This window comes from Pteropus alecto, unplaced genomic scaffold, assembly GCF_000325575.1.
Source record: "Pteropus alecto unplaced genomic scaffold, ASM32557v1 scaffold398, whole genome shotgun sequence".
Taxonomy (NCBI): Eukaryota; Metazoa; Chordata; class Mammalia; order Chiroptera; family Pteropodidae; genus Pteropus; species Pteropus alecto.
In genome coordinates, this window is record NW_006442497.1 from 6051835 (window position 1) to 6074194 (window position 22360).

At 40.8% G+C, this 22360-nt stretch overlaps 1 long non-coding RNA gene across 1 annotated transcript; it reads left to right on the forward strand.

Moving 5' to 3' along the window:
* The first annotated feature begins 1469 nt into the window (after positions 1-1469).
* Positions 1470-21948, forward strand: LOC112471416. Its single transcript, XR_003043295.1, has 3 exons — positions 1470-1514; positions 18459-18585; positions 21665-21948. It is a non-coding gene; the product is annotated as an uncharacterized LOC112471416 (long non-coding RNA).
* The last annotated feature ends 412 nt before the right edge of the window (positions 21949-22360 follow it).

Sequence of the window (22360 nt, forward strand, 5' to 3'; positions counted from 1 at the left end):
CTTGATGAGAGTGCTGTTTCCTAGCCCTGGGCATGAAATTGAGAATGGACTTGAATACACAGCTACCCCTGCTAACTCCAGCATCACTGGCTTCTATGAAGGGTTGGCAATAGCCTGCTCCAGTTTGGCCAGACAGGTCTGAGGGGTGGCAGAGGTATGACTGTAGACTTGACTTTAACCTAGTCTTTACCAAGTACAGAAAACATACTGTGACTTGCCCAAATAGAACTTAAAGTTCAGGAAATCCAGTTGCTCCAGTTTTCTGTGTGCATAGCTCTGGGCAGTGTGAACTGGTTGACTTGAGCTCTTTCTGGATGCTCTGAGCAGAAATAGCAGGGAATAGCTGGGGGTTGGGAGATTTTCCTGACTTTATATATCTGACACAAGTGATTAATAGCATTGGATGAATGTAAAGGGGGCCTTGTAACCTTGGAGGGAAATTTAGGACCCTTGGAATCCCCTTTAATATTAATAATCCCTTAATTATTTAGAAAAGAGGTTGAGTTTTAATCCAGAAAAGCATATGTCCCTTATATATTGTATGTGTGTGTCTGTGTGTCTCTCTGTGTGCATGTGTCCATGTGTGTCTCTGCGTATGTTTGTATGTATGTCTGGATGTGTCTGTGTGTCTTTGTGAGTGTGTCTGGATGTGCCTGTGTGTATTGACGAGATACACATCAGAAGGGCAGCTCTGGATTCTGCCTCTGTGACAGTCAAGACAGTCTCTGGTGTGTATAGTGTTTCAGTGGCAATATAGCTTTCTGAGACTTAAGCATAATAACTTTATCTCCTTCTGTTTTATTTCTCCAACACAGTGGTTTTCAAGCCTGTCTTCACATTAGCCTCATCTGGAGAGCTTTATCAAATGCCAATGCCCAGGGATTACTGCCACTGATTAAATCAGTTTCTGGATATGGGACTTAGGCACTGGCACGTTTTTGAAGCTCCACAAGTGACCCTAGATGCAGCCTGGCCTCTGCTTCACTGCTTTAATATCCTGTGAAGTGTGCATTGAGAGGCTTTAGTTGGGTCCAGAAGAAATCTCACTGAACTTGGTTGGACCCAAAAGGTTTCGGTACTGTTCTGTCATTACATCACCTTTGACCTTGAACAGGTTATTTTGTCTTTCTGGTTCTCGTCCTCAACTTTCTTTCTTGGTAGGATGAGGATCATCACTCCTTCCTGCTCACTTCCTGTCCCTGGTTTTTTGTCATTTATGTGAAATTGAAAGGCTACATAAATGCAAGGAAATATTATTAGCATTATATGTTAGCCCTTTGTAAAGATCAAACAAATGAAGCCAGAGGCAGGTGTATAATTACAGCAAGGTCATAGTGAAAGAAAAGCATGTACTGTTGTATATTGAGTCTGACTCCTGGCGACCCTATGATGTCCACAATGTTACTTACTCTATGGTTTAGCTTTGCAAAAGTTGCCAAATCCAGTAATGCCTGTACTTGTAATTCCAGGAGCTGACACTAGGTGGTGCCTGATCCACGGCACGGACGGCTAAGGTATGATTCGAAGATGTTTTGCTCTTTTTGATTAAAATAAAATTATTTACTGACCTAATCATTTATATATCAAGACAATAGTTTAAATGTCCTTCTCACATTGTCTTTGCACAATCAGGTGGTGGGTTTCATTCTGCCCAGAGGCGCCTTCTTAGGTGCTTCCTCTCCTGAGGCTTCTGGCTATTGTAATACAAGCCCTCAATCTGGGGCCTGAAGTTGGTTCTGCCGGCTCAGATTTCGGAGCAACATCAAAAAGCTTTGCTTGCTGGCAGGGAACCAGGGAGAGGCCCACTTGGCTCCTCTGCAGACTTAATTAGCTCTTGAGCTGCTCCTCCGTCAATCTGGCCTTTTCTGCTCCTCCTCCCCCCTTCGCATTTAAGGGGGGAGAATCTCATTTTCTGCTCCCAGGAGCCCATTCTTTGCAAGTCACTTCAGCTTTCTTTCCTCTCTGTGATCTGGAGAGTGAGATGGAGATGTCATGGTGGGTTATTGTAAAAGGTAACTGATACTTTTTCTTTCTGCAATTAAGGAAGAGTGTCTTTGGTAACTAAGCTAAATCATTCATTCCTTCTATCTGTGAAACTTACTCCTAACCCACTCAACAAGTTACTTTGCATAAAATAACTCAGTACTTTCACAGAACCAACCTAGCAATTTCTATTAGGTTTTCCTGTAAGAACCTAGGTTGTTTAGTTTTGTTGTTGTTGTTGTTGTTGTTGTTGTTTACCTCTTCCTCTTTTGGGGAACACATCTGAACTACACGGTTGTGGATGTTATGGCTCAGTTTATGTAAATACACACAAAATTTTCAGAACAACACACAAGAACCAAAAGTGTTTGCCTCTGGGAAGGGAACTAGGTGTTTGAGCTGGTACATGTTCTCATGTAAAATTTTCTATGGCAGGGAAAGCTTGAGGATTTTCTAGCTGATTTAGTGCAATCTTATTTCACTCCACCAGACCCTAGAGAATAGATATAGAGGAAAGGGGACAGCCTTCACCTTGCTGTCTCACCAGCAGTCCAGGTCCCCAGTGATCCCTTTCTTAGGCTTATGGGAGGTCAAGGTCATAGAAAGTGGGTTTTTCCAGAGAGGTATACAGATAGGGTCCAACTAAAGAGGTCACTGGGGAAAATTGCTGAGTGCTGTCTGCATGAAGTCTTCACTGGCCCCAATAAGATGAATAGCTTGAGTGGTGATTGGCTGTAGGCAAGAGAGGGGCTTGGTTTGAGTGGAGGCTGGGACTCTATTTGTATCTCTCTATGGTGGGACTCTATTCAGTTTCTGGACTCTAGAACAAAGTCCTTTACTGGGGTCTTTTGTCCTGTTCTTCCTACCCTCGGTTCCCCAGATCACCACCCAACTTCCTGCCAATCCCCTCTTATAACACCTTCCTCTCTTCCCTTCTTCCTAAAACTACCTTTTAAATCTCTGAGAAATCCTTCCTTTCCCCAGAGGCAAGTCCTTTCCTCTCTCTCCTTCTTGTTCTTTCATTGTAGACCATGGTGGCCCATCAGATCTGATCCTCAATCAATCAAACACCAGGTCTCTCTTCTTCCATGACAGGCAAGCCCTAACCTCTCAACCTTTTCAGTAGGCAGAGATACATAGCAAAAACAAAAACAGTTGAGGTTTCATCTTACAATGGTCTGACCATTGATAGTCTACCTCTTCATATTTAAATAAAAACATATCTGAATAAAACAGAAGTTTCGAGTCAACATATACTAGCTTTGACTTTCATTTCAACCACAGTGAGCAGCTTTGTGGAGCAGGCTTTTCTGTCCCATTTTTAGGACTTCGCACATCCTCTTCCCTCTGCTTGGAGCACACTTGCCTTCCCTTCTGTGACCCTTATCTTTTTACAGAGTTTCCTTTGGACATCTCTTCATCCTGTAAAAGTGTATTTCTCAGACACAGTTATTTGTTAGCATGTGCCAAACTTATTCAGCTCATGCATGAATGAGGTGTGGTAAGTAAAGGTCCCCAATTTATCCACACCTTGATGTATCTACACCTTTTCACGCTGCTTGGCCATGACATGCTTTGGCCAATGAGATGATAACAAATGATATAAAAGCAGAGACTCCAAAAGCACTTGAGTATTGGTGCTTTGCTGTCACTTGCTACTCTTGGAATCCAGTATCTATGGTATAAAAAGCTCGGGCTAGCCTGCTGGATGATGAGACGCAAATGATCCAGTTATCCTTCTTGCTTTGGTTGCCAATCAATAAACATGTAAATGGGGCCACTTTAGATCATTTAGGTACCAAGTTTTCTGCCAACTAACTACAGATGCATAAGCAAGCCCAGTAGAGATAACTTATGCCATCCCAGACCAGAAGCACTTCCCAGCTAAAACTCAGAATCGTGAGTTAAATAAATGATTCTTGTTTTAAGCCACTCATTTGGAGTTTCGTTACACAGCTGAAGCTAATTGATACATGAAGGAATCAGCAGAAATAAAAGTAGCTGGTTCGCTAAAGATGTGAGAAACTGAGATTTATACAGTAAATGGGAAAATATACTGAAATAAAACTGTAAATTCAATGTAAAACTGGTTAATATCCAACAGGATAGTAAAAAGTAACCTTTGGAGTAATCTTCTATCAAAGACTCAGAGATGGTAGTGTTTAGGAAATAAAAGTTTATCTTCAAAGAATGTCAGGGAGTAAGGTTTCGTAAGAGCTGGCTTGTCAAATATAAAACATGATGAACATTTAAAGAAAAAAACTGCTAAATCACCAAAGTTGGCAAAAAACATCAGCTTTCTCAGACTATAGTCATATCCCCAAAGGTCATGCCATAGCTTCAGTTTTTAGCATAGCAAAAATCAAGGATAAATGGATTTTCTTAAGGAGTTCGGGTTTACAGAAAATAGTCAAAGTTTTATAATGTACTGAATCAAAGCCGGCCAACTCCGCACATTTCTTCCCACCTCTGGCTCAATGACATCACATTGGTAGCTTAAAATTGGGCATGGTGCGAGTATTTACACCATGGGAATCAGCAAATGATATAAATTAGGGTTTTGGTTTATGAGAGCCAGTTTGTTTACCCCACACCACTCAGTTTGCTCATCTCTGGTCCAAGAAATAGGATTTGAGAGCTGTTGACCTAGGATGGAACCAGCAAACTATATCCTCTGGGCTGAGCCCAGCTTGCTGCCTGCTTTTATTCTGCTCATGGACTAGGAATAGTATATATATATTTAAAGAGTTGTAGGAGATGGAAAGAAAGAAGAGGAAGATGAAGATGGAGGAGGAAGAGAAGAGAAATGACAGAGATCGAATGTCCCTGCAAAGCCTAAAATGTTTAATATCTGGGCTTTTTTTTTTCAACTTTTCTCAAGTAATCTGATTTTATTTTATTTCTTATTTTTTTAATTATTAGCCCCCAAGTAGACTGTGTCTGTCAGGATTCTCCAAAGAAAAAGTATATATATATATTTTGCATATATATATTTTGCATATATATATTTTGCATATATATATTTTGCATATATATATTTTGCGCATATATATATTTTGCATATATATATTTTGCATATGTATATATTTTGCATATGTATATATTTTGCATTCTGAGTTCATGTCCCATAGTTAGATTTTGTGTATCGCCATATATTTAACCCCTTTTAAACCCCATCTACCTCTCCCCACCACAACACTCTGGTAACCACTAGTCTATTGTCCATGTCCATGATAATATCTGGCCTTTTATGGGAAAATGTTTACTCATCTCTGACCTAGGGGAACTTCCTAACCATGATTGCACATTAAAATTACCTTGGAGAATTTTTAATACATTCTAATGCTTGGAACCCATGATGCTTAAGGTGGGGTCTGTATATTTAAAAGCTCACCAGGGGACTCACCCTTTTTTTTTCTAGGGTCCCAGGTCTCCTGGCTCCTACCCTCCCTCTCAGCTTCCCCAGCTTGCCTCTATTTCCATTCCAACCTGGTCCCAGCCACCCTGAGTATACCCTGTCCCAGTGTGAGGATCTCTTTAGGGTTGCCTTGGGTCTGAAAGGCATTGTTTCACCTGGAAACAAATGAGGGGAGTGTACAGGGCCTCAAGGTGAGCACAACCACAGATGGGGGGTCGGAGAAGGGTGGTTTAAGAGGTGTGCTGATAGCCGAGCTATGTTTTGCTCACTCCCTCACTCCCACCCCAAAGCTTGGAGCTCACCAAAGACATTGGGCAGAAATATTATTCCTAGTTGTGGGTAAACTGGGTGGAGGAGAAACTGTTTATCACCTATGTCTTAGGCAGGAAGAGTATTTAATTTTTTTTTTCATCTCACTGAATACCCTTGAGAAAGAAGAGGGAACAGGGTCTTAGAAGATGCACCCCTCACCTGCCATATATGTGCCTGCTTGCTTTGAGATATAACTATAATGAATGTGGCAGGTGGTTTTTAACCAACATACCAGATCTAACAACACAACTCCTGGGACTTGGGCAGACTACCTAATCTTGGGAGGCTGCCATTACTTAAGCCATTGTGAAACTTCCTCGGGAGCCACTTCCAGAGCCTGCAGCAAACTCTTTTGAATTTATTTGGTGTTGATAATTTTCTTAAGTTATTTTTTAGAAATAACTAAAATTCAATTAAATAGATTGATACAACATGGAGTAAAAAAAAATTCAATAATTTGTGCAATGTGAAGAAATTAAGTGTAAAGTTAGGTGGCATAGCTTCGTGGTTAAGAGCATGGATTCCAGAACCAGATCAGCTGGGTTCAAAGCCAGCCTGTGCCACTTACTAGCCCAACAAACTCTGTCAAGTTACTTAAACTTTGTGCCTTATTTTTCATATCTGTAAAATGAAATCATACAGTTACCTCACAGAGTTGTGAAGATTCAAGACATTATTGACACATAAAGAGCTCAAATCTTCATCGTTATTATTAGAGTCCAAGTGCGGTTTGGAGGCTATTAACATACTGGTTTGGAGGCTATTAACAACTATTAACAACTTCTAGAAATGTTTTGGGCCATGCAGCAGCATGATTTTGTCAAGCTTACAGCTTCCTACCTTGGCTATTTCAAAGGACTCATTTGGATGCATGTGTAGTTACATTAAGGTGCATTTTCAAACTCTGCCTTCTTCTTGTCACTTGAAGAGGATGTTGGCTTAGCCCATTTTGCCTCTCCACTGTTGTTGCAGGTCCTCCCTTTCTAGAAGGATTCTCTTGAGTTTTGTAATGAGATCAGGAAGCAAAGGGCTCAGAGAAAGGAGTTCTGGGGGGCAGTAATCTGTTCCAGAATTTTCACATGGGAAGAGCTTAGGGAGGTTGAAATAGTTGAAAGTGGGGAACTTGAAAATATGTTTGAACTGGTCATGTCTATCGCCAAAATTAAAAAATGAAGAAAAGGATGAAGACCGTGGGAAGCTCATATTCTCCTCACTTCTCTTAGCACCAGTTAGGGAGATTTGGGAGTGCTGGGTGAGAATGGTGTAGAAACAGCTAAGATGCATAAATAGATGGGGAGAAAGGAGATTTCAAAGTTTTACTGTGGCCCACCTATATAGACCCTTTTGCACAGTTAGGAAATACCAAACGTAAAGAACTTGAATTTTCAATTTATTTTGTTTTTTAAATTAACACATATAAAAATTGACATTTTGGGGCATGTAAAATTCTATGAGTTTAACCACCGCCACAATCAAGATACAGAGCAATTCCATCACCTCAAACACCTGCCTTGTGCTATCCCTTCGTAATAATACCCTCATCACAAACCTAACCTCTCGTAAGCATTGATCTCTCTCCCTCACTTTTGTCTTTTCAAACCTGTTCTATATTCCTATAGTGTGTAACCTTCGAGACTGCTTCTTTCACTCATCATAATGCCTTTGAGAGTCATCCAAGTTGTGTCTATAATATATTCTTTTTTATTGCTGAGTAGTATTTCATTGTATGGATATACCATAGTTTGTTTATTGATTCATCGCTGAAGGACATTTGGGTTGTTTCCATTTTTGGAAATTGTGAATACAGCTGCTATAAACATTTGTGTTTTTGTGTGAGCATAACTTTTCATTTTTATGGAGTAAATATGCAGGTGTAGGATTCCTGAGTCATCTGGTAAGTGTATGTTTAACCTTATAAAAAGTTGTCAAATTATTTCTCAGAGTGGCTGTGCTATTTTCTGTTTCCACCAGCAATGAACAAGCTTTTCAGTTACTCAACATCCTTGCTAGCACTTAGTGGTTTTTTTTTTTTTTTAATTTTATTTTAGCCATTCTAATCAGTGTGTAGTGGTATCTCAGAGTGATTTTGATTTGCACTTCCCTATGGATGATGATGTTGAACATATTCACTTTCCTGTGGTGAACTTTAGTCAAGTGTCTATTCAACTCTTTGCCCATTTTTAAATTGGGTTGTTATCTTATTGCTGAATTTTGAGAATTCTTTATATATTCTGGATGCAAGTATTATGTTGCATATGTGATTTGAACATACATTCCGCCCCCCCCCCCAATTCTCTTAACAGTGTCTTTTGCAGAAGAAAAGCTTTTAATTTTGATGACGGCCAATTTATCAGTTTTTAAGAATGGATCATTCTTTTGGTGCCATGTCTAAGAACATGAAATAGAACATTTTGTCTAACTCAGCCTTGCATTCCTGGGATAAACTTTACTTGGTCATGGTATAGTGTGTGTGTGTGTGTGTGTGTGTGTGTGTGTGTGTGTATACATATATATGCTGGATTCAGTTACCTAATATTTTATTGAGGATTTTTGCATCTATGCTCTTGAGGGATATTAATCTAAATAAAGTTTTACTACAGATTTATTATAATTTTTGTTTGGCTTTGATATGAGGATAGTCTTGCTATCATAAAAAGAGTTGGGAAATGTTTTCACCTCTAGTATTTTTGTATTTTTTGGAATTGGTATTATTCTTTAAATATTGGTTAGAAATTGCCTGTGAAAATGTCTAAGCCTGGAGATTTCTTTTACAAATGGTTTTAAACTACAAATTCATGTTTTAAAAAGTTATAGAACTATTAACATTATTTGTTTCATCTTGGGTGACTTATCATTTCTGGCTTTTGAGGAATTAGCCCATTTAATCTAAGTGGTCAAATTTATGTCCATAGAGTTGTTCAGAGTATCATCTCATTACCTTTTTATGGTCTGCAGGGTCTGTAGTGATATTTCTCTTTCATTCTGGATGCTGATTATTTGATTTTTCACTTTTGCTACAGGTTTATCAATTTTATTGCTTTTCTCCCAAAACCAGCTTTTGGTTTCTTCGATATTTCTCTATTGTTTTCCTGCTTTCAATTTCATTGATTTCTGCTTTTATCTTTATTATTTCCTTTCTTCTGTTTAACTTGGGTTTTCTTTGCCTTCTTGTGCTGGTTTTTAAAAGTGAAAGCTTAAAGTGTTGATTTGAGGATTTTCTTCTCCAATATAAGCATTCAAAGCCATTAATTTCCCTCTAAGCACTGCTTTAATTGCATTGCACAAATAGGTTGTATTTTCTTTTTTGTTCACTTCAAAATATTTTCTAATCTCCTTTGAGACTTTCTGTTTGACCCATGTGTTATTTAGAAGTTTGTTGTTTTATTTCCAAGTGTTTGTACATTTTTCCGTTATCTTTCAATTACTGAATTCAATTAATTCCACTATGATCAGAGAACATATATTGTATGGTTTCAATTGTTTTAAATTTGTTAAGATTTGTTTTAGGACCCAGCATATGGTCTATCTTTGTGAATGTTCCACATGCACTTGAAAAGAATATATATTATGCTGTTGTTGGGTGGAGTATTCTATAAATGTCAATTAAATTCAGTTAGTTTATGATTCTTCAGTTCTACATTAATAGATAGAACTGAAGAACCATAAATCAACTTTATAGTTGAAACCTTGCTGATTTTCTCTTTACTAGTTCTATCAATTACTGAGAGAGGAGCTGAGTCTCCTAACAAACTGTGAGTTTGTCCATTTCTATTTCTTCTTTCAATTCTGTCAGTTTTTGCTTTGTATTTTTGAAGCTCTGTTATTAGGTGCATATATGTTTATGATTGCTCTGCCTTCTGCTGAGCTGACCCGTTTGTAATTATGTAACATTCCTCTTAATCCCTGGTAATTTTCTTTGCTTCAAAGTCTGCTTTGTTTGTTACTTACATAGCTGCTCCAACTTTCTTTTGGTTACATTTGCATGCTATATCTTTTTCCATTTATTTACTTTTATTATACCAATATCTTCATATTTTCAGTAAATTTCTTGAAGACAACATATAATTGGATAATTTTTAAACATCATTGGCACAATCTCTTTTAGTTTATGTATTAGATTTAGGTTTATCATTTTATTGTTTGTTTTTTCTTTATTCTTTCTCTCTCTCCCTCCCTCCCTCCCTTCTTCCTTTCCTCCCTCTCACATTCCCTGGCTTCCTCTTTCCTGCCTTCTTTTTGTATTTTTTAGTATTCCATTTTAAATTTTTTTGTATGTGAATTTGACTATCTTTTTTCCCCAATAAGTTTTTAGTGGTTGCTCTAGGGATTAAAATATAAATACTAGAATTAATATTGCACCACTTCTAGTAGAATGTAGACACCTTATCACAATGTATATGCCTTTGTCCTGCCTCCTTTTATTGTAGTTATCTCACATCTTACACCAATGGACACTAAATATGTCATCAAGAACTTGAGTTTTTTTGAAATTAACGTTGGTTACTCAGCTGTTTGTTTTCACACTGCCCTGAGACCTGACCAAATACATGACTGTAAAGATGACATATGGAATATGGTAAACATGTTTTTTTTTTTCTTTAAAATAAAGGAAAAATGTTTATAGGACAAATTTTTATGGATATACCCCAAATAGGTAGCAATGGAATGCTACCATTTTGTAGCTGGTTTTCACCATTTGTATGGATAAATGGGTGTGGGGGAGAATTGGAGAATCAGGGACAAAGGTATTGCTTCAGCTGAAATGTAGGTTAGATGAGGAAGAAATAAGATATCCAGGGAAACCTAGGAAGATGAATAAACTGTGGATGGGCTGAGGAAGGGGAGAGTGTTTAAGAGCCATGGGCTTCTTAATTCTTCTGTTTTGACATTCAGAGAAGCTAGAGCAGAATGACTTTTGAATGATAGGGCTCGAATCCCAGCTCCTTCACTTAGAAGCCTTCAACTCTGTGAGAGTTATTGCTCCTCTTTCAGCTCCAATTTCTTTATAAGATAGCCCTATTGAAGACCTCGCATTGTACCCTCTAATCTTCTCAGATGATTCTTTTTCCAGCCTTGTTTAGTTTCCTCTCACACACACAGGCAATCAGTACTCTACTAAAAAACTGATTGGGACCCTCTGCAGATCTCTCTCTTTGTATAGCTCTCTCCTCTCTGATATTTTGCTCTTTGAATTCTAGCTATCTTGTTCTCCTTGGAATCTCACCTCCATCTCCTCAACTCAGGGAGTCTGACAGCCTTCACTTGAATTCTTCCTCCCTGAACCACGGCCTATAAATCCTCTCAAGGCAATAATAAGATGGGGCAATTGTTGGGCTAATCTCATTTTTTCTCAACTTTTGTGTACCACCGCCTTTCATTGCCTGAGGCTCACTATCACATAAACTATCATCTAATATGTTTTGTTTGTTTCTGGTTGTTTTAGATAGGAGGCTAAATTCAGTCTCTGTTACTTCATCTTAGCCAGAGTAGAATTTTATTATTTACTCTTAATTCAGAGGGTCTCAAACTTTGGTGTATGTAAGAATCACTTGGTGGAGTTAATATTAAAATGCAGATACTGAGGTATCTGCATTTGGGGAGGGGTCACATAAAGTGCATTTAGTATGGTATACTGACCACAATCTTAGAAGCACTAACTGTAAACTTTCTTCCACCTTTGACCTGCAACTGTAGTGTGCTCTGTAGATCTCAAAGTGTTCTGAAGTCGGGTAGCTTTGTTCCAGTATGACATCTGCTTGTCACTAACTGTAATCTTGGACAACTGTCTCAAACTCTCAGGAATATCATCATAACACCCTTGCAGGTTTATGATAAATATTAAAGAGGATAAACCATGTAAAGTGCTGGTGGTACCTGATAAACACTCAGTCAGCATTACTTATTATTGTATGTATTCTCCCTCTTGATGGTTATAAGGACCCATTTTACAGATGAAATTGTATTCTCTGAGGAAATTTAGTGACAAAGTCATCTGGTTAACAAGTTGCAGTGTTAAAACTAGAACTCAGGTCTGACTTCTAGTCCAAAGTTCTCTCTACTTTGGTTGAGTCTGAAATACAGGTGAAGGGTCACCAACAAGGGAGAGGGACCACAGGTGAATATGAATGTGTGCATGAGGGTGTGTGAGTATATGTGAATGTGTATATGTGTGAGTGTGTGTGTATATGTGTGTGTTTGCAAAAATGAGGGGAAACTTTGCATTATACTTTGCATGAAGGCCAAATCAGCTATTAACGTTCTACTTTGTGGGGGTTACCACAAACTGTGGTGTTTTATATTATGCTAAGTCCTAAACTACACTCTAGATTAAAACCCCTGTGCTGGACTTCCATTTGTTGATGTCTCTTGTGTGACTCTTATTCTACCTCCAACATTCAGGAGATTGGAACTATGTGTGTTGGGATGGGGGAGGGAAGGACTCTGGATTTATAATCTGGTTCCTTTGCTGGTTCCTCCCTCAGTTCTACCCCTCTCCCATCTGCTCTAGTACAGCACATTCAGAAACTCTTCAAGCATAAAGCTATTTATAATACAGAGTAGGATCTATTTATGGATAAGATAAGTAATAAGTCAGAACCTCAGGCCACTCGACTGGCTTATTTAGTTCAAGTTCGAAGCATTTAACTGCCCATTCCAAGTAATCTATGTCTTCAAGTAGCCTTTCTTGCTTTTACACTTTAATTCCATCTCCAGACCTTCTCTGAGTTCTCTTCGTAAGCTTCCTTGGTTTATGTAAGAATATTTTTTTTCTGTTTAGTACCAAGTCTACCAAACTCATTTAAAAGTTACACACAAAAAGCATGAAGACTTTCACTATGTCAAGTAGGCCAAGAGGAATTTGGAATGAAGTTACAGTGGAAATACAAGTCTTAAATACAGAACTACATTGATTAGTAAGTGTGTAATTAATTAGAGCTCTTTCTAGTTTGAATCACGTGTGGCATAGGGCATGATAAGCCCGTGATTTTTAGGTGTTTACTTCTTATGGAGGTTGGTCTAAGTCCACCTGCATAATTGACCCCTGACAATTGGCTAATATCAACCATAAATGATAAGAACAATAAATTGATTTCATGTCAGGAGCAAATTTCAATGGGCTGTTGGTGCTCTGGCAGTCCTTGGTGAAGGCCATGGTGTGCCCAGCTGTACCTTTACATAAGCCTTGATTGCTGACTTCCCTTGGCTCTGGAGACATGTGCTGGGTGGTGGTAGTGGCGTAATTCATTGGCCAGGTTTGCCATGACTGTTACAGAGTCAGCTTCTAAGGATCCCCCACACTTCTCTCTATGTGTGTGCTAGAATGCTTCAAACAGAGTGAAAGAAAGGAATGAGTGGAATGAACCAAGCTTCACCTGTCTTCTCAGCATGGATGGACTCAAGAGCCACTGCCCATTTTGTTTATACCTTTCCAAAGCCCCTTATGTGTGATACCCAGCATATATCTTGAATGATCCTCTGGAGTCTATAGTGCTGGCATTAATATTCCCATTTTATTGAAGAGGCACAGAACTATTACCCGAACACAATCTGACTCACCTGGCTTTCTGACCAGGTGCTTCGGCTCAGTCCTTGAGTGGGTCCTTGTTTTACTGTCAGTCTTTTGCCTTTACCCAGAGAGGAGGAATGAACTAGAAGAAAGAGTATCAGGTCGAGAGTCAGAAAATGTGGGTTCCAGTAACAGATTTTGTGGCCTTGGGTGAGTTGCTTAACATCCTGTGGCCTTCAGTTTTATTCACATGGAAACACAGAGCTTGGACAAGAGCGGTGCTTCTTGATCTTAAGTAGATATGTTTAGACATGGATGGACTTGCCTGTCCACTGGCCAGGGCAGACATCCACAAGTAGAAGGCTGAGGAGCCTCCTGGGAGAGAATCACTACCAGCCTTGAGAATTCCTTCTCAGCTGAGCTGCATGGCCCTCTGAGGGTCCATGCCATTGTGTTGGGGAAAGTAAACCCACAGGGAAAACGATGCCAATTTTACTTGAATATTTGGAGACATTTTCAAGTAGTAAACAAGCACAAAAGTAACATGGAATATGAGGCAACATTCATGCAAATTTTGAAGATAAAAGGGGTCTTCAAAAATTCTTTGTTGCAGTATGTCTCTCCCAGCTCCATGCTCAACCCTGTTCCTTCTCTCCTCTGCCATAAGATGCCTTGGTTGACAACTATCCTAAGCAATCAAGAGGCCCACTTGGCCTGAAGCAGTAGAAAAGCCCTAATCATCATATGGGAAGAGGAATCCACCACTGATCTGTCTCCAGCTCCACTCTCCCATGAATTTGTGTCTGAACAGGGGGTCCATAGGCAGGAATGGGAGAAATTATTTCTCTAGCACTTTGCACAGCACTGTGGCCCCGAGAACTGTGGCTTTGAGATTGATCTGACCCAGAGGAAGAGGGGCTCACTCCTATACTCTGTCACAGAGTGTCTTGTGGGGACTCTAGTCTTTAGTGGTAAAGACTCCCTCACCTGGTGTCTTGTGGGGACTCTAGTCTTTAGTGGTAAAGACTGAAGACCGACTCCTGTTTGCAAGAGGTGGAGGTGGGGTCTGGTGGAAACTCTCACTCTGGGAAAGCGGGAGCTCAAAGGAGCAGAAGCAGCAGCTGCCAGCCCTCAAACCTCACCTGGTTTAGTTTATGAGTCTATGAGATGCCCTTTGGGGATTGCCAAGAACAGAGAGGGTGGAGTTCATGGAAAGGGCAAAGTCCTGAGTGAGCTGAGGGTGAGGGGAAAGGGGAAAGAGCCTGCAAGCACTTTGTTTATTGTGTTACTGTTTTCTTGTTCTACCTTTGTTCACACAGGCAGCTGAGGTCTGGAATCTCTTGCTTCATTTGTTCCTCCCCAGATCCCTAGGGATTTATGGTGGTTGTAATGGATTATTTTAAATGTTTCAAAAACTCTAATGGAAATCATAATACATCTGTTTTCTGATTTTTGCATACCCAGTTATGGATGTATTTGATTAATAAATCATTGGGGAAATGAATTATTTTTTAATGATATCTCTTCGGCAGACAACATATTTCAAGACAAGGGAGATTTAGAGGAAAAGTAATAAAAGATCATCTTGATGTTGAACTAGTTGGGGAGTTACACAGGTCAGAGGCTCCTTAGGTTTCTTTCCAGCCCAAAAACTCTTCCAGCAAAAGGCTACACAGTCTAGAGCTGCCAGAGGCTGGTGGTACCAGTGGTACAGCAAGAATGATAGAAGAAGAAGGATATATTATAACCATTTCTTCCCATCTCTGCAGATTCAGGAAGTCATTAGGTCAAGAGCAAGAGATGGTCTGGGTGAGAGTCACATTAGGGAGATCCAGTCTCTCTCTTCCGAGTCACTGTGCCCAAAGCAGAAATTCAAAAACACTGGAAAAACCCAGGATTAAGGGGCAGTATTTATCAAACTATAGTGTATACCAGAATCACTCAGAGGGCTTTTTAAAAAGCAGACCAATGGGCCCAACTCCGAGTTTCTGGTTCAGAGGGTCTGGGGTGAGACCAAGAATTTGCATGTCTAACACAGTCCCAGGTGATGCTGCTGCTGCTGGTCCAGGGCCCACACTTTGACACTTTTCCCCCATTTGCTCCCATCTCAGTTTCTCTCTTATGTGGCTTTTCTATCACCCTCATCATCTCCCCCACCCCAGCCCCTTCCCATCTCACTCCCTCAGTGCCTTCCACCCCTTGCGCCTCCTCCTTCCTTTTTTGTACACCAGCTCCAGCAATCTTCTAGTCCTGCCTTTCTTCCTAAACAATGGGAAACTTGATTTTCTTGAAAAGCAAAATGCAGGTGAGACAGGATGAAAAACCAGTCCATCTCCCAGGCCAGCAAGGAACACTAGTTGCAGGCCATACGGGACAGTATGGGCTGGCCAGGACTCAAGGTTCCTCACAGTTGACAGAACCACCTGGGGCTAGTGCAGCCCAGCCAAGACTCCACGTGACAATGGACAAGCTTTGCTTTCCTGTGTCCTAGGAGACAGTGGGGGAGATGGGGTCACCCAGAGGGCAACCTCCACACAGAAGTTCAGCTTCAAAGATTCTTTCCTGCAGATTTCCTAAGACTTGAGTGTGAGTGTATCAGAATCCCCTGGAGGGCTTGCTAGATGCACTTGCTGGGCCTTTCATATAAATACCTCTGACAAGGAGTGACTTCTACCAGGAACTAACTCCGATGCTTCCAGTTGGACCCCAATATTACAAGCAGGTTTTTCCCTCAAAAGTTGCCTAATTCTTCCCGTAGTCCTTCTGTCCTGAAAACAAATAGAGAGTATTGAAAGATAAAGAAAGCTGAGCATATCTGCATTAAGTTGCTGTTAACAGGCCAAGCTTGTCTGGCTGACTCCCTTTATACTTAGGGTTGGTTTTTACCCAGAAGGTTCTTTGATGCCTCATGCAAATAAATTTTGAGACAGCCTCAACAGTGGTGGACTCAGCTTGTGATCCAGTCAGGACAAGCTCCCCTTTCTCCAACACACTGTAATTTCACTGAGAAATGAGTTGAATCCTAGGGGCTTCAAGGCCACTGACTGGGCAGGCTACAGAGCTGGAGGAAGATGACTCATCCTTTCTCTTAGTATGTCCATCTTCTTCTGGGTTTGTGGGTTCCTATTGGTCCTCTCTGTAGCAAACTGTCGGGACACAGTTATGTGAAGTGTGGACTTGATTATTAGTGGCAGACTTAACTTTAAATAGCTTTTAAATAATATAGATCCTATAGCCCTAGAATCATTAGGAGTGTGAAGAGATAATCTAAATTATACAGCTGTATGTTTTGAATTCTACAAAGGAAAAACCAAACTTTCTAAGGAATTTGCACACTCAGGAGGTTGTGGGGTTCTCCGAAGGCCAATGCTGAATCACATTTGATCCTGTGACTGTGATGTAATTATTACTATCCCTTAATAGGCAAGGATCATCTAGAAGGTTATTCAGCCTGTAAGTTGCAGAGTCAACTGAATTCAGGTCACGGAAAAAGCTCAACTGCCCTCCAATGGAGCAGATAGGAGGAGGGGCCACAGAGATGGCCCTGAAGAGCAGTAGGAGGCTCCCTGGGCCCAGCCTCTTGGAACAACTTTCTGGGAAGATGAGCCCAGATCATCCCTAGCCTGGCACCCTGTGGCCCTGCCCAGTAGAAATGCATTCTTCCTGTTTCCTCCTCCTTTCCGTCCTGCCGTGCCTTGTGTGATGGGCACTCATGCACTCATGGCTCTGGCATCTGCAGTGACACAGAGCAGCATAAAGGCCTGGTCAGAAGCACAGCCAAGTTGAGGCCTGAGGCACGATGGTTTATGACTCACCTGCTGCATGAGCGTGCCTCACCTCCCTTGGCTGCTGCCCTGCTTGTTTGCTTGCTCTGTCGGAAGCTCAGCAGAGCTCTGGAGAAGCCAGTCATCAGTTTATGGAGAAGAACGAGGACTTGACTGACATCCTGGAGGCCTGGAGACCTGGGCCCCAGTTCTGGATCTGCTGCTTTTCAGCTGCTTGAACTTAGGAAGGTCACTTCACCCTGCAGGCTTCAGCTTCTCCATCTCTAAAATAATGGGGTTGCTCAAGACCCTTGTTCTTCTAAATGTCATGGGGACTAGGAACAGTGATGTTGCCTGGGAGCTTGTGAGAAACGCAAAGCTCAGGCCCTTCCTCAGACCTATTGAATCAGAATCATCATTTAACAAGATCCTCAGGCAAGCTGCTTACAGTTTGAGTAGTGCTGCTCTCTTGATCCCTGAGATTGAGTTCCTTGCTTGTGGCCTCTAATTCTGTGCCATGAGGGGTACTTGAGCATTGTTCCTGCAGCTGCTCAGTTGCAGACTAAGCCTTGCCCCAGAGGGATTTTCTCCAATTTCTACATGCATTGCCTAGGTGTGCCTTCTCAGTTTTAGCCCTTAACGGGGGTTCCCAGAAGGTTGAGGATAAATTCCAGGAAGCCCTCCTATGTGGACCTATCTTTTCTTATAGGGTTCTAAAGCAAGGACCAATAAGTAATCAGCTGGAATTGCGTTCAGTTCACTGCTCACTTCTATTATCACAGAGTTACTCTATACTCATTCTTCAAAGCAGAGGGCAGATGCCCATCCTGCAGAAGCATGCTCTGTAATTCAGGAGACAAACAGGAGTTGAACAAGTGTACTATATAGAGAACTATCGTACATACATTTAAATTTCACGCTAACATTCAGGTGAAAGAGAGAGAGGAAGATGTAGGTAATGAGAAATTTCCTGGAGTGAGTGTGATGTGGGAGGTTGGAATCTGCGGCTGCTGCTCAGCTAATCTCAGTTCCTCAGCTCTCTCAGATGGGAACATATGCTATAGGCTGAGTGCGATCCTAGTTTTTCAAGATTTGCATATTTTGAACAATGCTGCTGCTTTGAAATAAAAGCCAGCTATTGCACTTGGTTCTCAGCCAAAGAAACAGAAATCTGTTCCATTTCTAGAACAAAAAAACCAACTGTGTTGGTCTCATGAAAAGAAGTTATGTGGCCTTCAACACAATGTCTTCCTAAGGAAATGTTCAGAGTGATTTTGATTATATGTGACTTTTCTTTCTGTGCTAACATTAGAACTTCTAGTAAAAGGAAATGCTTTCTCACTGTATGTAGTGAGGTCAGGAACACAAAGAAATTTTTAAAGGGGAAAATCAATAGGATTATAAATGATGATGGTCAAGGAAAGTTCTGAGTAGGAGGCAATCTTTCTTCTTCATTTTTATGATATATTTTCAGGTTTTCGAGTCCAGCCGAATTCTGAGAAGCCAGGCTAGTGGCTGAGCACAGAACTTCCAAAAGATTCCATAGCATCAGGATAACCATATACTGTCTGCATCATGTCGGCTTCTATGCATTCCTTCCAGTAAGTACTGTACCGAATGTAGAATTCCAAGATTTGCATAGAAGCGGGCTTAACTATTGGAAAGAGGATAATAAAACTGGGAGTTTGAAAACTGTTCTGAGACCATGTAGACACAGAAAAGTGTTATATCATTTTTTAACAAAATGCCAAAACGAATTCTTTATTTAGGTAACTACCTCATACCATAAAAGATAGGAGACAGCTTATATGAAACACATACACTTTTAGAGTAAAAAGTACAAAATTAGGCCAGAGGAGATATAAATTAGTGGAGCAGGTCAAGCACAGGTAATAAACATAAGCACGAGCCCATCTGATTAGCCTCTGAAGGTTGACCCTCATAATTGCTGTAATTAGGCCATATTTGACAAGATTCAATTAAATTAAAATAAAAATAGAGACCTGAATGACACAGGGACAGCATAGAAGAGGCCTTGCTTGTCAGAAAAATGTCCAGATGGTTTCAGTTGACTAATAGCTTAATGTGAGCCACCGGGGAGGCTGGCTGTGCAAATGGGTGGGGCTGTGTTAATAGTACTCAGTGTCCAGCACCGAGGAGGGTTGGCCTCTCCCACACAGCATTGGCGATGCATCTGTTTTTGCAGGCAGCATATTGAAATCTGCTACTGTGTGCCAACTGGATGATACCAGAGATGGATAAGGTGGAGCCCTCCAGGGGCTCTCATAGTCTGTTCAAAAGCTGAAGAGGGGTCATAGGAACAGTACTGTGTGATATGTGCTTGCAGGAAAATCCCGTGTGGACTTTTGTGCTTAGTTCCAGTTGTTAGATTTTAAAAGGATTTTGATAGAGGAGCAGCAGGAGACAGGACTTCTTTTTGGCTGTCTAAGCCCGCAGCAGGGTTGCTGCCATAAAATCTCCAGTGCATAACTTTAGGGCTTCCCAGGCCTTCCTAAAACAATGGGGGTGCCAGCAGTTCCAACAGTGGCCTGGTGCAGGGGTGGGTGCTGAACTTTGATGAAGCCTGAAATCTTGCAGAAGCCTGGCATCCAGGGCCATTCATGGTTATCCCTGTGGCTGCTTTGAAAGCCTTCACCTCACAGCCCCTGGTTCCTCCTGGACATTGTTAAACAATGGGCTGCAAAGAGAGGTATCTTTTTGCTTTGCTGCTTCTCCATGAGAAGGGACCTGTGTTGAATAAATGAAGATGAAATGAATCAGCCCAAGACTTGAATTCATCGTTTCAAGCCTGTGTGTGGTGAAACAAGCATGGTTCTTGGAGTTGGATGGACTTAGGTTTAAATTCTGGAGCTGCCCTTCAACCGCATCATTTCTGTGAGTTAATTGTGAAATCACTTTGAGACTCAGTTTCCCACCTGTAAAATGGAAATTCGAATCTTTAACTCATGAGTTGTGAACATCAAATAAGATCATAAAATAAGTATTTTGCCAAATAAATACCGAGGGGCTCATCAAATCTTACTTCCCTCTCTCCAGCCTTCCTTGCAGGCAAAGTTAATCTCTCCCTGGACATTGGGTTCCACTCCCACCTCCACCTTGAACTTGTCCAGACATCCATCTGTTTTTGTTCCTAACTTCAATATCTTCTTTTCCTTTCTATTGACTCCTCTCTTCCATTTACCATCCTGTTCAATTTTCTGTATTCCTTCCTCTAAAAAAACCATCAGAGCCTTACATCGGTCATTTCATCATCAAGTATTTTGAAGACTAATCTGCATTCCTCATACATCTTAGCAGCCACTCTGTAAGTAGTACTAGTCTCATTTTTGTCCCCACCATTTATGATAAAGGCTTATTGCCAAGTCCAATAAACTTTCCTCAGGCCATAACCTTCTTGACAGCTCTGAGGCATTTGACGGTCAGTTCCCCCCACTCTTGATATCCTGTCTTCCTTCATCCTCTTTGCCACCTGCCTGGTGTACCTCCCTTGTTATTCCTGAGGACGTCTCTTTGGGCTCCCCAATCTGCCTTCCTTCTCCCATTTCCCAAAAGCAAATATGGCTTAGGGTTCTGATTACGGCTTCTATGAAAAGTAACCATGGCTAGGCCAGCAGTCAGCAAACTATTTCTGTAAAAGGCCAAATAGTAAGTATTTTAGGCACAGCGGCCCCAATGGTCTCCATTGCAGTTACTCAACTTTGTCATTATAGCATAAAGCAGCCATACATGAATAAATAATCTTGGCCATGTTCCAATAAAACTACTTATATAAACAGAAACAACTTTGGCCCATGCGCCATAGCTTGCCAACCCCAAGTCTGGTGGAAAGGGTATGAACAATAGGAGCCAATACATCGAGTTTCACAATCTGGCTTCATCACTCCCTGGTTCCATTATGTTGGACAAGCTACTTAACCTCTATGCTCCTGACTATGCTTATCTGTAAAAGGCGAATAATAATAATAACTAATAATAATAATAATATTTTCTTCACATCGTTGTGGGTGGGATAATGTACAGTGCTTCTTTCAGAGAATTTCAGGGTTCCTTTCTCTACCTTTCTTCCTTTCTTCCATTCCCCATTTTCCCACACTGTGTTTACTTCCATTTTCTCTCTACCTTCTCACCCTGTGCAATCTCATCCACACTCATATCTACAGCCCCTACCTTCATCTCCATGCCTGATCTCCCTTCTGAGTTTAAAATCTGCACATTCAATGCCAATTGGTTAGTTCTGCTCATAAATACTGATACTGGACATCGCTTGTAAAATTCTTCATCTTTTAGCAGGAAATGAAACCAGACATCTCTTGCAGAGTTCTTAATCTTTTTAGTAAACCTAGTTAAGTTTTCTTCCCTCCTTTCTTTTAGAAAAAGACCCTCTCCCTCAAATCCCGATATTGCCCTGAAACTGGTGACTCAGATCCTCTGGCTATTGATAAGGTTCATCAGCCCATTGCTAACAGAAATAATGTTAGGCCAGACAGAGCCCTTAGAGTCTGAAAGGGGAGGGGACTTTAGGCCAAAGGTCTTTTCTTTACTCTTTAAGAAATATATTAACCAAGCCTGTTTCCCTTTACTCGCTTAATAGGCAAATCAATAATAGAAATTAATAGATGTATGATTTAAATAACAAGTTTGTATCTTTTCCTTGTCTAGGGACTGAGGCGGCACTTCAGCAGAAAATCCAAGATCCCGACTTGACTAAGGCAGAGGAAGAAAGAGCTCCATGAAATCCCAATAGGCAGGGCCTATGACCCTCAGCAGTAAGCAGATACAGAAGAGACCTCGCATCTCTTAACATCCATACTAATAAAAAGGGGCTTCATGGCTCTTAGAAAAGAGTTAGGCAGGAAAGTTAGGGGGTTTCAGGTCTGCATGCAAAAACACTGAAGTCATCCTATCCTAGAAGTAGTCCACTCTAATCCACCCACAATTAAGCAAACCAGAAGGTATTTTTAGGCTAAAAGTAACTCATACAAAGAAATAAGTAGGCAGAGAATTAGGTACCAGTTTAAGCCAGTCACTCACACCTGCGCAATGAAGACTCAAAGGACTTCAACTCACCTGAGTCTCATTATACCATCATTATAATATGATGCATATGCCCAGTAGTTCATTAATATCATTATAACAGACTGAATTCTGGGAATGGACATGCGCAGAAAGCAAATGATGAGTCACTGAGTCCTGTCAATCTTAATTGTCAATCAAAGAAGCCCACCCCTCTAAGAAAAGTAACCACTCACAGCAAAGAGAGAAAAAAACCCTAAAGGCTTTGTTACCAGGCTTTTTGAGCCACGCTTCTCTTGCTCGGGCCCGCTTCCACATCTAGAAGTGTACTTTCCCTTCTAA